Raw genomic sequence first — 12,349 nt, forward strand, 5'->3', positions numbered from 1 at the left:
CGAGGAGTTGTTTCGGTTGAGCGATAGTGGTTTTTGGGTGAAAATGTACCCCTAAACCTTGTACAGAGAGGACCCCTTCCGTAGAGCAAAATCCTGAAGGTCGGGGTCGCGCAAGGGTCGACATGGGTCGAGGTGGACTATCATGCGAAACCACTTTTTTCGGTCCCTACGGTGCCCCTAGATGATGAAAAGTACAATCCGAGGTTGATTACGAACACTTTTGTGCACCCCCTTCCGTAGAGCAAAATCCTGAAGGTCGGGGTCGCGCAAGGGTCGACATGGGTCGAGGTGGACTATCATGCGAAACCACTTTTTTCGGTCCCTACGGTGCCCCTAGATGATGAAAAGTACAATCCGAGGTTGATTACGAACACTTTTGTGCACCCCCTTCCGTAGAGCAAAATCCTGAAGGTCGGGGTTGCGCACAAGTCGACCCCCTTCCGTAGAGCAAAATCCTGAAGGTCGGGGTCGCGCAAGGGTCGACATGGGTCGAGGTGGACTATCATGCGAAACCACTTTTTTCGGTCCCTACGGTGCCCCTAGATGATGAAAAGTACAATCCGAGGTTGATTACGAACACTTTTGTGCACCCCCTTCCGTAGAGCAAAATCCTGAAGGTCGGGGTTGCGCACAAGTAGACCCCCTTCCGTAGAGCAAAATCCTGAAGGTCGGGGTCGCGCAAGGGTCGACATGGGTCGAGGTGGACTATCATGCGAAACCACTTTTTTCGGTCCCTACGGTGCCCCTAGATGATGAAAAGTACAATCCGAGGTTGATTACGAACACTTTTGTGCACCCCCTTCCGTAGAGCAAAATCCTGAAGGTCGGGGTTGCGCACAAGTAGACCCCCTTCCGTAGAGCAAAATCCTGAAGGTCGGGGTCGCGCAAGGGTCGACATGGGTCGAGGTGGACTATCATGCGAAACCACTTTTTTCGGTCCCTACGGTGCCCCTAGATGATGAAAAGTACAATCCGAGGTTGATTACGAACACTTTTGTGCACCCCCTTCCGTAGAGCAAAATCCTGAAGGTCGGGGTCGCGCAAGGGTCGACATGGGTCGAGGTGGACTATCATGCGAAACCACTTTTTTCGGTCCCTACGGTGCCCCTAGATGATGAAAAGTACAATCCGAGGTTGATTACGAACACTTTTGTGCACCCCCTTCCGTAGAGCAAAATCCTGAAGGTCGGGGTCGCGCAAGGGTCGACATGGGTCGAGGTGGACTATCATGCGAAACCACTTTTTTCGGTCCCTACGGTGCCCCTAGATGATGAAAAGTACAATCCGAGGTTGATTACGAACACTTTTGTGCACCCCCTTCCGTAGAGCAAAATCCTGAAGGTCGGGGTCGCGCAAGGGTCGACATGGGTCGAGGTGGACTATCATGCGAAACCACTTTTTTCGGTCCCTACGGTGCCCCTAGATGATGAAAAGTACAATCCGAGGTTGATTACGAACACTTTTGTGCACCCCCTTCCGTAGAGCAAAATCCTGAAGGTCGGGGTCGAGCAAGGGTAGACCCCTTCCGTAGAGCAAAATCCTGAAGGTCGGGGTCGCGCAAGGGTCGACATGGGTCGAGGTGGACTATCATGCGAAACCACTTTTTTCGGTCCCTACGGTGCCCCTAGATGATGAAAAGTACAATCCGAGGTTGATTACGAACACTTTTGTGCACCCCCTTCCGTAGAGCAAAATCCTGAAGGTCGGGGTCGCGCAAGGGTCGACATGGGTCGAGGTGGACTATCATGCGAAACCACTTTTTTCGGTCCCTACGGTGCCCCTAGATGATGAAAAGTACAATCCGAGGTTGATTACGAACACTTTTGTGCACCCCCTATCGTAGAGCAAAATCCTGAAGGTTGGGGTTGCGCACAAGTAGACCCCCTTCCGTAGAGCAAAATCCTGAAGGTCGGGGTCGCGCAAGGGTCGACATGGGTCGAGGTGGACTATCATGCGAAACCACTTTTTTTCGGTCCCTACGGTGCCCCTAGATGATGAAAAGTACAATCCGAGGTTGATTACGAACACTTTTGTGCACCCCCTTCCGTAGAGCAAAATCCTGAAGGTCGGGGTCGCGCAAGGGTCGACATGGGTCGAGGTGGACTATCATGCGAAACCACTTTTTTCGGTCCCTACGGTGCCCCTAGATGATGAAAAGTACAATCCGAGGTTGATTACGAACACTTTTGTGCACCCCCTTCCGTAGAGCAAAATCCTGAAGGTCGGGGTTGCGCACAAGTAGACCCCCTTCCGTAGAGCAAACTCCTGAAGGTCGGGGTCGCGCAAGGGTCGACATGGGTCGAGGTGGACTATCATGCGAAACCACTTTTTTCGGTCCCTACGGTGCCCCTAGATGATGAAAAGTACAATCCGAGGTTGATTACGAACACTTTTGTGCACCCCCTTCCGTAGAGCAAAATCCTGAAGGTCGGGGTCGCACAAGTGTGCACCCCCTTCCGTAGAGCAAAATCCTGAAGGTCGGGGTCGCGCAAGGGTCGACATGGGTCGAGGTGGACTATCATGCGAAACCACTTTTTTCGGTCCCTACGGTGCCCCTAGATGATGAAAAGTACAATCCGAGGTTGATTACGAACACTTTTGTGCACCCCCTTCCGTAGAGCAAAATCCTGAAGGTCGGGGTTGCGCACAAGTCGACCCCCTTCCGTAGAGCAAAATCCTGAAGGTCGGGGTCGCGCAAGGGTCGACATGGGTCGAGGTGGACTATCATGCGAAACCACTTTTTTCGGTCCCTACGGTGCCCCTAGATGATGAAAAGTACAATCCGAGGTTGATTACGAACACTTTTGTGCACCCCCTTCCGTAGAGCAAAATCCTGAAGGTCGGGGTTGCGCACAAGTAGACCCCCTTCCGTAGAGCAAAATCCTGAAGGTCGGGGTCGCGCAAGGGTCGACATGGGTCGAGGTGGACTATCATGCGAAACCACTTTTTTCGGTCCCTACGGTGCCCCTAGATGATGAAAAGTACAATCCGAGGTTGATTACGAACACTTTTGTGCACCCCCTTCCGTAGAGCAAAATCCTGAAGGTCGGGGTTGCGCACAAGTCGACCCCCTTCCGTAGAGCAAAATCCTGAAGGTCGGGGTTGCGCACAAGTAGACCCCCTTCCGTAGAGCAAAATCCTGAAGGTCGGGGTCGCGCAATGGTCGACATGGGTCGAGGTGGACTATCATGCGAAACCACTTTTTTCGGTCCCTACGGTGCCCCTAGATGATGAAAAGTACAATCCGAGGTTGATTACGAACACTTTTGTGCACCCCCTTCCGTAGAGCAAAATCCTGAAGGTCGGGGTCGCACAAGTGTGCACCCCCTTCCGTAGAGCAAAATCCTGAAGGTCGGGGTCGCGCAAGGGTCGACATGGGTCGAGGTGGACTATCATGCGAAACCACTTTTTTCGGTCCCTACGGTGCCCCTAGATGATGAAAAGTACAATCCGAGGTTGATTACGAACACTTTTGTGCACCCCCTTCCGTAGAGCAAAATCCTGAAGGTCGGGGTCGCACAAGTGTGCACCCCCTTCCGTAGAGCAAAATCCTGAAGGTCGGGGTTGCGCACAAGTCGACCCCCTTCCGTAGAGCAAAATCCTGAAGGTCGGGGTCGCGCAAGGGTCGACATGGGTCGAGGTGGACTATCATGCGAAACCACTTTTTTCGGTCCCTACGGTGCCCCTAGATGATGAAAAGTACAATCCGAGGTTGATTACGAACACTTTTGTGCACCCCCAAAAATGGCCAAAATCCTGAAGGTCGGGTTCTCGGGGCGGTCGAGGCCCTCTGACGTGCACGAAAAGTCGGTACCCATGCCGAGCTTCAGAATTTGGTCTCCAGAGACAAAGTCCCAACCGAAACTGGCAACCCACAAAAGTGTACCAACGAGTGGTCGGATCGAGTTACAGTGTTCGAGAGTATTGACGAGGATGATTATACGCAACTTTTTGCTAAAGGTGTCCAAGACCGTCAGACCCTTACTTACGGAGATATAAGACACGTGCGTGGATGCCCGTGCCGAGCTTCAGAAATGTTGCTCCAGAGACTAAGTCCCAGAAAACCTTCCGACCCCAAAAACTCCCAGAAGGAGTCGTCGGATCGTTTCGCGATGTTCTAGTGAAATGTTCAGCTCGACGAAATGCAACTTTTACCTAAAGCGGTCCAAGACCGTCAGACGCTTAGGTACGGAGATACGGGCATGGGTCGGTTTTCCCCATACAAAATACCCCATGGAAAACTGCAAAACCCCAAAACAGGTCGAAGGAGTGGTCGGATCGTTTCGTGGTGTTCTAGTGAAATGTTCCATTCGATAGGGCGCAACTTTTTGCTAAAGGTGTCCAAGACCGTCAGACACTTACTTACGGAGATATAAGACACGTGCGTGGTTGCTCGTGCCGAGCTTCAGAAATGTTGCTCCAGAGACTAAGTCCCAGAAAACCTTCCGACCCCAAAAACTCCCAGAAGGAGTCGTCGGATCGTTTCGCGATGTTCTAGTGAAATGTTCAGCTCGACGAAATGCAACTTTTACCTAAAGCGGTCCAAGACCGTCAGACGCTTAGGTACGGAGATACGGGCATGGGTCGGTTTTCCCCATACAAAATACCCCATGGAAAACTGCAAAACCCCAAAACAGGTCGAAGGAGTGGTCGGATCGTTTCGTGGTGTTCTAGTGAAATGTTCCATTCGATAGGGCGCAACTTTTTGCTTAAGGTGTCCAAGACCGTCAGACACTTACTTACGGAGATATAAGACACGTGCGTGGTTGCTCGTGCCGAGCTTCAGAAATGTTGCTCCAGAGACTAAGTCCGAGAAAACCTTCGGACCCCAAAAACTCCCAGAAGGAGTCGTCGGATCGTTTCGCGATGTTCTAGTGAAATGTTCAGCTCGACGGAATGCAACTTTTACCTAAAGGGGTCCAAGACCGTCAGACATTTAGGTACGGAGATACGGGCATGGGTCGGTTTTCCCCATACAAAATACCCCATGGAAAACTGCAAAACCCCAAAACAGGTCGAAGGAGTGGTCGGATCGTTTCGTGGTGTTCTAGTGAAATGTTCCATTCGATAGGGCGCAACTTTTTGCTAAAGGTGTCCAAGACCGTCAGACACTTACTTACGGAGATATAAGACACGTGCGTGGTTGCTCGTGCCGAGCTTCAGAAATGTTGCTCCAGAGACTAAGTCCGAGAAAACCTTCGGACCCCAAAAACTCCCAGAAGGAGTCGTCGGATCGTTTCGCGATGTTCTAGTGAAATGTTCAGCTCGACGAAATGCAACTTTTACCTAAAGCGGTCCAAGACCGTCAGACGCTTAGGTACGGAGATACGGGCATGGGTCGGTTTTCCCCATACAAAATACCCCATGGAAAACTGCAAAACCCCAAAACAGGTCGAAGGAGTGGTCGGATCGTTTCGTGGTGTTCTAGTGAAATGTTCCATTCGATAGGGCGCAACTTTTTGCTAAAGGTGTCCAAGACCGTCAGACACTTACTTACGGAGATATAAGACACGTGCGTGGTTGCTCGTGCCGAGCTTCAGAAATGTTGCTCCAGAGACTAAGTCCGAGAAAACCTTCGGACCCCAAAAACTCCCAGAAGGAGTCGTCGGATCGTTTCGCGATGTTCTAGTGAAATGTTCAGCTCGACGGAATGCAACTTTTACCTAAAGGGGTCCAAGACCGTCAGACGCTTAGGTACGGAGATACGGGCATGGGTCGGTTTTCCCCATACAAAATACCCCATGGAAAACTGCAAAACCCCAAAACAGGTCGAAGGAGTGGTCGGATCGTTTCGTGGTGTTCTAGTGAAATGTTCCATTCGATAGGGCGCAACTTTTTGCTAAAGGTGTCCAAGACCGTCAGACACTTACTTACGGAGATATAAGACACGTGCGTGGTTGCTCGTGCCGAGCTTCAGAAATGTTGCTCCAGAGACTAAGTCCCAGAAAACCTTCCGACCCCAAAAACTCCCAGAAGGAGTCGTCGGATCGTTTCGCGATGTTCTAGTGAAATGTTCAGCTCGACGAAATGCAACTTTTACCTAAAGCGGTCCAAGACCGTCAGACGCTTAGGTACGGAGATACGGGCATGGGTCGGTTTTCCCCATACAAAATACCCCATGGAAAACTGCAAAACCCCAAAACAGGTCGAAGGAGTGGTCGGATCGTTTCGTGGTGTTCTAGTGAAATGTTCCATTCGATAGGGCGCAACTTTTTGCTAAAGGTGTCCAAGACCGTCAGACACTTACTTACGGAGATATAAGACACGTGCGTGGTTGCTCGTGCCGAGCTTCAGAAATGTTGCTCCAGAGACTAAGTCCCAGAAAACCTTCCGACCCCAAAAACTCCCAGAAGGAGTCGTCGGATCGTTTCGCGATGTTCTAGTGAAATGTTCAGCTCGACGGAATGCAACTTTTACCTAAAGGGGTCCAAGACCGTCAGACGCTTAGGTACGGAGATACGGGCATGGGTCGGTTTTCCCCATACAAAATACCCCATGGAAAACTGCAAAACCCCAAAACAGGTCGAAGGAGTGGTCGGATCGTTTCGTGGTGTTCTAGTGAAATGTTCCATTCGATAGGGCGCAACTTTTTGCTAAAGGTGTCCAAGACCGTCAGACACTTACTTACGGAGATATAAGACACGTGCGTGGTTGCCCGTGCCGAGCTTCAGAAATGTTGCTCCAGAGACTAAGTCCCAGAAAACCTTCCGACCCCAAAAACTCCCAGAAGGAGTCGTCGGATCGTTTCGCGATGTTCTAGCGAAATGTTCAGCTCGACGAAATGCAACTTTTACCTAAAGGGGTCCAAGACCGTCAGACGCTTAGGTACGGAGATACGGGCATGGGTCGGTTTTCCCCATACAAAATACCCCATGGAAAACTGCAAAACCCCAAAACAGGTCGAAGGAGTGGTCGGATCGTTTCGTGATGTTCTAGTGAAATGTTCCATTCGATAGGGCGCAACTTTTTGCTAAAGGTGTCCAAGACCGTCAGACCCTTACTTACGGAGATATAAGACACGTGCGTGGTTGCTCGTGCCGAGCTTCAGAAATGTTGCTCCAGAGACTAAGTCCCAGAAAACCTTCCGACCCCAAAAGCTCCCAGAAGGAGTCGTCGGATCGTTTCGCGATGTTCTAGTGAAATGTTCAGCTCGACGAAATGCAACTTTTACCTAAAGGGGTCCAAGACCGTCAGACGCTTAGGTACGGAGATACGGGCATGGGTCGGTTTTCCCCATACAAAATACCCCATGGAAAACTGCAAAACCCCAAAACAGGTCGAAGGAGTGGTCGGATCGTTTCGTGGTGTTCTAGTGAAATGTTCCATTCGATAAGACGCAACTTTTTGCTAAAGGTGTCCAAGACCGTCAGACCCTTACTTACGGAGATATAAGACACGTGCGTGGTTGCTCGTGCCGAGCTTCAGAAATGTTGCTCCAGAGACTAAGTCCCAGAAAACCTTCCGACCCCAAAAGCTCCCAGAAGGAGTCGTCGGATCGTTTCGCGATGTTCTAGTGAAATGTTCAGCTCGACGGTATGCAACTTTTACCTAAAGGGGTCCAAGACCGTCAGACGCTTAGGTACGGAGATACGGGCATGGGTCGGTTTTCCCCATACAAAATACCCCATGGAAAACTGCAAAACCCCAAAACAGGTCGAAGGAGTGGTCGGATCGTTTCGTGGTGTTCTAGTGAAATGTTCCATTCGATAGGGCGCAACTTTTTGCTAAAGGCGTCCAAGACCGTCAGACACTTACTTACGGAGATATAAGACACGTGCGTGGTTGCCCGTGCCGAGCTTCAGAAATGTTGCTCCAGAGACTAAGTCCCAGAAAACCTTCGGACCCCAAAAACTCCCAGAAGGAGTCGTCGGATCGTTTCGCGATGTTCTAGTGAAATGTTCAGCTCGACGGAATGCAACTTTTACCTAAAGGGGTCCAAGACCGTCAGACGCTTAGGTACGGAGATACGGGCATGGGTCGGTTTTCCCCATACAAAATACCCCATGGAAAACTGCAAAACCCCAAAACAGGTCGAAGGAGTGGTCGGATCGTTTCGTGGTGTTCTAGTGAAATGTTCCATTCGATAGGGTGCAACTTTTTGCTAAAGGTGTCCAAGACCGTCAGACCCTTACTTACGGAGATATAAGACACGTGCATGGTTGTTCGTGCCGAGCTTCAGAAATGTTGCTCCAGAGACTAAGTCCCAGAAAACCTTCCGACCCCAAAAACTCCCAGAAGGAGGCGTCGGATCGTTTCGCGATGTTCTAGTGAAATGTTCAGCTCGACGGAATGCAACTTTTACCTAAAGGGGTCCAAGACCGTCAGACGCTTAGGTACGGAGATACGGGCATGGGTCGGTTTTCCCCATACAAAATACCCCATGGAAAACTGCAAAACCCCAAAACAGGTCGAAGGAGTGGTCGGATCGTTTCGTGGTGTTCTAGTGAAATGTTCCATTCGATAGGGCGCAACTTTTTGCTAAAGGTGTCCAAGACCGTCAGACCCTTACTTACGGAGATATAAGACACGTGCGTGGTTGCCCGTGCCGAGCTTCAGAAATGTTGCTCCAGAGACTAAGTCCCAGAAAACCTTCCGACCCCAAAAACTCCCAGAAGGAGTCATCGGATCGTTTCGCGATGTTCTAGTGAAATGTTCAGCTCGACGGAATGCAACTTTTACCTCAAGGGGTCCAAGACCGTCAGACGCTTAGGTACGGAGATACGGGCATGGGTCGGTTTTCCCCATACAAAATACCCCATGGAAAACTGCAAAACCCCAAAACAGGTCGAAGGAGTGGTCGGATCGTTTCGTGGTGTTCTAGTGAAATGTTCCATTCGATAGGGCGCAACTTTTTGCTAAAGGTGTCCAAGACCGTCAGACCCTTACTTACGGAGATATAAGACACGTGCGTGGTTGCTCGTGCCGAGCTTCAGAAATGTTGCTCCAGAGACTAAGTCCCAGAAAACCTTCGGACCCCAAAAACTCCCAGAAGGAGTCGTCGGATCGTTTCGCGATGTTCTAGTGAAATGTTCAACTCGACGGAATGCAACTTTTACCTAAAGGGGTCCAAGACCGTCAGACGCTTAGGTACGGAGATACGGGCATGGGTCGGTTTTCCCCATACAAAATACCCCATGGAAAACTGCAAAACCCCAAAACAGGTCGAAGGAGTGGTCGGATCGTTTCGTGATGTTCTAGTGAAATGTTCCATTCGATAGGGCGCAACTTTTTGCTAAAGGCGTCCAAGACCGTCAGACACTTACTTACGGAGATATAAGACACGTGCGTGGTTGCTCGTGCCGAGCTTCAGAAATGTTGCTCCAGAGACTAAGTCCCAGAAAACCTTCGGACCCCAAAAACTCCCAGAAGGAGTCGTCGGATCGTTTCGCGATGTTCTAGTGAAATGTTCAGCTCGACGGAATGCAACTTTTACCTAAAGGGGTCCAAGACCGTCAGACGCTTAGGTACGGAGATACGGGCATGGGTCGGTTTTCCCCATACAAAATACCCCATGGAAAACTGCAAAACCCCAAAACAGGTCGAAGGAGTGGTCGGATCGTTTCGTGGTGTTCTAGTGAAATGTTCCATTCGATAGGGCGCAACTTTTTGCTAAAGGTGTCCAAGACCGTCAGACCCTTACTTACGGAGATATAAGACACGTGCGTGGTTGCTCGTGCCGAGCTTCAGAAATGTTGCTCCAGAGACTAAGTCCCAGAAAACCTTCGGACCCCAAAAACTCCCAGAAGGAGTCGTCGGATCGTTTCGCGATGTTCTAGTGAAATGTTCAGCTCGACGGTATGCAACTTTTACCTAAAGGGGTCCAAGACCGTCAGACGCTTAGGTACGGAGATACGGGCATGGGTCGGTTTTCCCCATACAAAATACCCCATGGAAAACTGCAAAACCCCAAAACAGGTCGAAGGAGTGGTCGGATCGTTTCGTGGTGTTCTAGTGAAATGTTCCATTCGATAGGGCGCAACTTTTTGCTAAAGGTGTCCAAGACCGTCAGACCCTTACTTACGGAGATATAAGACACGTGCGTGGTTGCTCGTGCCGAGCTTCAGAAATGTTGCTCCAGAGACCAAGTCCCAGAAAACCTTCCGACCCCAAAAACTCCCAGAAGGAGTCGTCGGATCGTTTCGCGATGTTCTAGTGAAATGTTCAGCTCGACGAAATGCAACTTTTACCTAAAGGGGTTCAAGACCGTCAGACGCTTAGGTACGGAGATACGGGCATGGGTCGGTTTTCCCCATACAAAATACCCCATGGAAAACTGCAAAACCCCAAAACAGGTCGAAGGAGTGGTCGGATCGTTTCGTGGTGTTCTAGTGAAATGTTCCATTCGATAGGGCGCAACTTTTTGCTAAAGGTGTCCAAGACCGTCAGACCCTTACTTACGGAGATATAAGACACGTGCGTGGTTGCTCGTGCCGAGCTTCAGAAATGTTGCTCCAGAGACTAAGTCCCAGAAAACCTTCGGACCCCAAAAACTCCCAGAAGGAGTCGTCGGATCGTTTCGCGATGTTCTAGTGAAATGTTCAGCTCGACAAAATGCAACTTTTACCTTAAGGGGTGCAAGACCGTCAGACGCTTAGGTACGGAGATACGGGCATGGGTCGGTTTTCCCCATACAAAATACCCCATGGAAAACTGCAAAACCCCAAAACAGGTCGAAGGAGTGGTCGGATCGTTTCGTGGTGTTCTAGTGAAATGTTCCATTCGATAGGGCGCAACTTTTTGCTAAAGGTGTCCAAGACCGTCAGACCCTTACTTACGGAGATATAAGACACGTGCGTGGTTGCTCGTGCCGAGCTTCAGAAATGTTGCTCCAGAGACTAAGTCCCAGAAAACCTTCCGACCCCAAAAACTCCCAGAAGGAGTCGTCGGATCGTTTCGCGATGTTCTAGTGAAATGTTCAGCTCGACGGAATGCAACTTTTACCTAAAGGGGTCCAAGACCGTCAGACGCTTAGGTACGGAGATACGGGCATGGGTCGGTTTTCCCCATACAAAATACCCCATGGAAAACTGCAAAACCCCAAAACAGGTCGAAGGAGTGGTCGGATCGTTTCGTGGTGTTCTAGTGAAATGTTCCATTCGATAGGGCGCAACTTTTTGCTAAAGGTGTCCAAGACCGTCAGACCCTTACTTACGGAGATATAAGACACGTGCGTGGTTGCTCGTGCCGAGCTTCAGAAATGTTGCTCCAGAGACTAAGTCCCAGAAAACCTTCGGACCCCAAAAACTCCCAGAAGGAGTCGTCGGATCGTTTCGCGATGTTCTAGTGAAATGTTCAGCTCGACGGAATGCAACTTTTACCTAAAGGGGTCCAAGACCGTCAGACGCTTAGGTACGGAGATACGGGCATGGGTCGGTTTTCCCCATACAAAATACCCCATGGAAAACTGCAAAACCCCAAAACAGGTCGAAGGAGTGGTCGGATCGTTTCGTGGTGTTCTAGTGAAATGTTCCATTCGATAGGGCGCAACTTTTTGCTAAAGGTGTCCAAGACCGTCAGACACTTACTTACGGAGATATAAGACACGTGCGTGGTTGCCCGTGCCGAGCTTCAGAAATGTTGCTCCAGAGACTAAGTCCCAGAAAACCTTCCGACCCCAAAAACTCCCAGAAGGAGTCGTCGGATCGTTTCGCGATGTTCTAGTGAAATGTTCAGCTCGACAAAATGCAACTTTTACCTTAAGGGGTGCAAGACCGTCAGACGCTTAGGTACGGAGATACGGGCATGGGTCGGTTTTCCCCATACAAAATACCCCATGGAAAACTGCAAAACCCCAAAACAGGTCGAAGGAGTGGTCGGATCGTTTCGTGGTGTTCTAGTGAAATGTTCCATTCGATAGGGCGCAACTTTTTGCTAAAGGTGTCCAAGACCGTCAGACCCTTACTTACGGAGATATAAGACACGTGCGTGGTTGCTCGTGCCGAGCTTCAGAAATGTTGCTCCAGAGACTAAGTCCCAGAAAACCTTCGGACCCCAAAAACTCCCAGAAGGAGTCGTCGGATCGTTTCGCGATGTTCTAGTGAAATGTTCAGCTCGACGGAATGCAACTTTTACCTAAAGGGGTCCAAGACCGTCAGACGCTTAGGTACGGAGATACGGGCATGGGTCGGTTTTCCCCATACAAAATACCCCATGGAAAACTGCAAAACCCCAAAACAGGTCGAAGGAGTGGTCGGATCGTTTCGTGGTGTTCTAGTGAAATGTTCCATTCGATAGGGCGCAACTTTTTGCTAAAGGTGTCCAAGACCGTCAGACACTTACTTACGGAGATATAAGACACGTGCGTGGTTGCCCGTGCCGAGCTTCAGAAATGTTGCTCCAGAGACTAAGT

Source organism: Anopheles nili (assembly GCF_943737925.1).
Source record: "Anopheles nili chromosome X unlocalized genomic scaffold, idAnoNiliSN_F5_01 X_unloc_18, whole genome shotgun sequence".
Taxonomy (NCBI): Eukaryota; Metazoa; Arthropoda; class Insecta; order Diptera; family Culicidae; genus Anopheles; species Anopheles nili.